Consider the following 4,338-nt stretch of genomic DNA (forward strand, 5'->3'; position numbering starts at 1 on the left):
GCAAGGGCCTGAGTTCAATCCTCAGTTCTGCGGGAAAAAAAAAAAAAAAAGAGTGAAAACAGCTGGGGTTATAGTTCAAAGGCACAGTGCCTGCCTGGAAAGTGCAAGTACCTGAGTTCAATTCCCAGTACCAAAAAAAGAGTGAAAACAATAACAAAAGAGAATTTTAGGCAAGTGTGGTGGTACAGGTCTGTAATCCCAGTACTTGGGAGGCTGAGGCAAGAGGATCTCCATGAGTTGTACCTTGGGTCAGGCTCACCCACAGCAGGAGAAGCATGCCTTGCACATACTGGATGTGTTTGCTCCTTTTGCAGCAGGATGCTCCCAGCATTGGTCCCCAGCTCTGCAGCTCTGTGACTTTATCCTGGACTGCCTGGAGGACTTTCTGGCCACTGCACTGGGAGAACAGAGCCCACAGCAGCAATTAGATGGCCTCTGGGCTTCTGCCTCTGCTACTTTTCTCTGGGGAGTTAGCTGCCACCCCATCCCAGGAGAAGGGTTAGAACAACTCCAGAAGGAGTTTGGAGCTCCTAGACTGGAGCTTCTTGAAAGTCATATAAAAGGAATGATTGCAGTACATGGTGAATGTTTAAATTTTAAAGATTTATTACAACTAAATGTGGTGATGCACTTCTGTAATCCCAGCACTCGAGAGGCTGAGGCAGAAGGATCACTGTGAATTCAAGGCCAGTCTGGGCCACAAAATGACTTCAAGTCCATCTTGAACTGGGCTGGGGAGATAGCTCAGTAGAATAAGTGCTTGCCTGGCAAGTGAAAGGTCATGAGTTCAATCTCCAGTACCACAAAAACAAAACAAAACAAACAAACAAAAAAACCCAACTGTATGGTGAAAACCTGTCTCAAAAAAAACCAAAACAAAAAAAAAAAAGGTTTATTACTTCAAGAGATACAACGGGGCCAGGGAGATGGCTCAGTAGGATAAGCACTTGACTGGCAAACCCAAGGATCTGAGTTCAATCCCCGGTTCCTCAAAAAAAAAAAAAAAAGGCAAAGAGACACAAGGCCAAGAACCCCCTGACCACCCAAATCTTCCCCCTCACTTCAAAAACACATATCCCATTGTCCTGGCTACTTTCTGCAACAGCTCTGGAGTCCCCTTTTCTAAGGATCTTTTTTCACATGGGTCCCAGGTCTGGGGCACATTGTCCTGCACAGCACACAGAGCCCTGGCAACAGCATGACTTGCTGAGAGCCCCTTGAGGCTCAGCCCCAGCAGTCCTGTTCCCTTCCACCATGATACCCTGTGCCGTGAGCACTAGGAGTGGACGTCAGATGAGGACACAGGAGGACAGGTGCGGGCTGTACTCCTCTATTTTCAGTTCAGGTCCTTATCGCTGGACCCCTTCAACAGTAGACGTTTCATGGGGCATGAGCCACGGCTAAAGGCCAAGCCCGCTCTCATGGCTCCAGGTTTTGGACTCCATGCCAGACCTGAGGTGACCCAGGCAGCCTCTGCTACACAATCTGCCCCACTGTCAGCTGTGATCTGTTGATCTATCACGGGATGGCTGGAGGGGGGCTCAGCGCCCCTCCTTCACCAGTCCCCAGCTCCAGGACAAAGGTGCACCCAGCTGGCACCAAGCTCCTCAGAGCTGGAGCTACTGTGGGTCCTGTCCTCCCTTCTCAGTTCCTCCTCAGCTCAGCTGTGTGCTGAGTATCTGCCCCTCAGGACAAATGTACCCCCTAAGGTACCTCTCCTGAGGTTGACCTGTGCTCAGACTCCTCCACCTGCCACCAGGCTGTCACCGTGCCATTTCCCATCCTACTCTAGGCACTTAGTGCCCTTGTCCTACAGACCCTTGGCATCAAACTCCTCAGGCCCCATTGGGCTGTGCCGTGGTCTCCATGTGTCTGCAGCTTATAGCCCAGTATAGGAGGTGTTCAAAGGTACTTAATCTGCCAGGTGTAGAAATGTACACCTGCAATTCTGGCACTCAGGAAGCTGAGGCAGGAGGATCACCTAGAGTTTGAGGTCAGCCTGGGCTACCTAGTGAGTTCAAGGCCAGCCTGAACTGCATATAGAGACCCTATCTCAAAACACAAAATGACACACAAACAAGCAGTACTTAATGAACAGAAGAGACCTTACCCTTCCACACTTGCACCCAAATGCCTACAGCCCAACCCCTCACCTGGCCTTCACTGGCATCTGCCCTCTGGAGTCCCTCTGAGTTCTCACTCTGACCCCTCTTGAGAAGCCTGCCCTGTGTTGCCCTCTTCATCTGTGACTTCAGCACTGAAGCTGAAGTATGACGTGCTGGCTTCCTGTCTACCTGTTACTCTACTGCTGTGACATGGGAGTGAACCTGGAAGTGAACACCATGGAAAGTGAAAGTCCTGGAAAGTGACTGAGACTGACACCAGGCACCTGTCTCAGTCACTTTTCCATCGTGGGGCAAAATACCTGTTACCATAACATAAAGGAGGAGAGGTTTACTTGCCTGACAGCTTCAGTGGATTCAGTACATGGTTGGCCCATCCAAGGCAGGAACATCATGGCAGAGGAGCCAGGTGGAGAAAAAGGTGCTCACATCACGGTGCCCAGGATGTGCACAGAGAAGGGACAAGAACACACCTTGTAGGTCTCACTCCAGTGACCTCCTCCAACCAGGCCCCTAACATCACATTCAGTCCTGAACACATCTATGATGGGTCCTCTGAGGAACACAGCACCCCATTGTTGAGGACCATTCTATGTAATCGTTGGGGAAAAATCATTTCATAATTAAGTTATGATTAGGGCTTGTTGCCAAGTGGGCTGGTTATGGTATGCGGGAACATAACCTTGTGTGCCTCTAGTCACAGTTGAGGCCTCAGCTACGATGTTGTGAAATCCCAGGGCAAAATTACATCAGTTGAGGACATCCTAGTTGTTTGAGAAGCCAGTTGTAATAAAAATAAGAGTTTCATCTTGGGGAAAAGACAAACTCCATAACCTGCCACCTTGCCCCACCTCATCAACATAAAGATCCTCATTAGATAAAGTCACCCACTGCCTGCTGAGTCACTGACATCTGAGTCATCCTGCCAGCTTGGGTCTTCCGGTAAATCCTCCAATCACTGTATTCAACCAGTGAGTAGTGGTTAGCTCAGAGTGTCTTTGTCTCTGCCCATCCTGAGGTACTGGCCTTCTGCCCCTGTCATACAGGGGCCCCTGTCTAACTTTATTTATTTATTTATTTATTTATTTATTTATTTATTTATTGTATTTTAGAAGATCAGACCCAGTGATCTGCCTGTTTACAGCCTCCCAAGTGCTGGGATTACAGGTGTGCACTACCACTCCCAGTCTCAATTGCCACCTCAGTGCACCTTGGGGGCGGGGCCAGCATGTGGGGGGGTAGAATGGGGAGGTGGGAAGGATCAAATTCCAGGCCCCTGCGTCTGCCTAAGCAAACACTTTAATCCACTGGCTATTTGGCCAGCCCTACATTACTAAATTTGTGTTTGTTCCTTATTGCATCCTTTTGCTGTACCCCTCATGCAGGCAGCTGGAGATCTTGACCAGGTTCCCAATAACTCAGGATCCAGTCACCTTCCAAAGCCCCCACTCTGTACACACAGGAGAGTTCAGGGGGACATCTAGACCTAAACCACAACAGCATGTCTGTCCAGGTAGGGGTATGGTGACAGAGGGCGTCCTGAGTGCTAGGGGTTGACTCCCGCACCGTCCAGTCCCCAGAGGACACTAAAGCCAAGTAGATCAGTCTTTGTCTTCCCAGCCTGGCACTCCAGCATGAGCAGCCGACTCCCTCGTCCAGTGACCTTGCAGTGTGTGAGAGGGTGAGCTGCTTTGTGGGTACGAAGTTGAGATAAGTGAGTGCCCACAGAGGGGAGAGAGCGGAGGGTTCGGGGGCAGGCTTTACAGTGGGCTTTACCAAGGAATGGCCACAGCGTATTCTTCACTGTGGTGCTGCTTTGGGGTTCTAATCTTTCTTTCTTTTTTTCCTTCTTTTTTTCTTCTCTTCTATATACCACTGAGCTACATTTTCAGACCTAGGGTCTAATCTGAAGTGTCCTGTGCTTTTCCCTTTAGCCTCAAGCATTTTGGGGTGCGGGGCTAAGACAGCCTTTTGTTATGCAGTTCAGGCTGGCCTTGACCTCCCTGTGTAGACAGGCTGGCCTCGAACCCACGATGATCCTCCTGCTTCAACTTCCCGGGCGCTGGGAATTACAGGCATGTGCTGCTGTGCTTGGCAACTATCCCAACCATCTTGTGGAAACTTTTTCCCTAGGGTCCTCAAACTGGTGCTGGGGGGACAGTACCCTTGGTGACATCAGTCTTTTTTTTTTTTAATTAATTTATTTATTTATTTA

Source organism: Octodon degus, unplaced genomic scaffold (assembly GCF_000260255.1).
Source record: "Octodon degus isolate 3935 unplaced genomic scaffold, OctDeg1.0 scaffold00151, whole genome shotgun sequence".
Lineage (NCBI taxonomy): Eukaryota > Metazoa > Chordata > Mammalia > Rodentia > Octodontidae > Octodon > Octodon degus.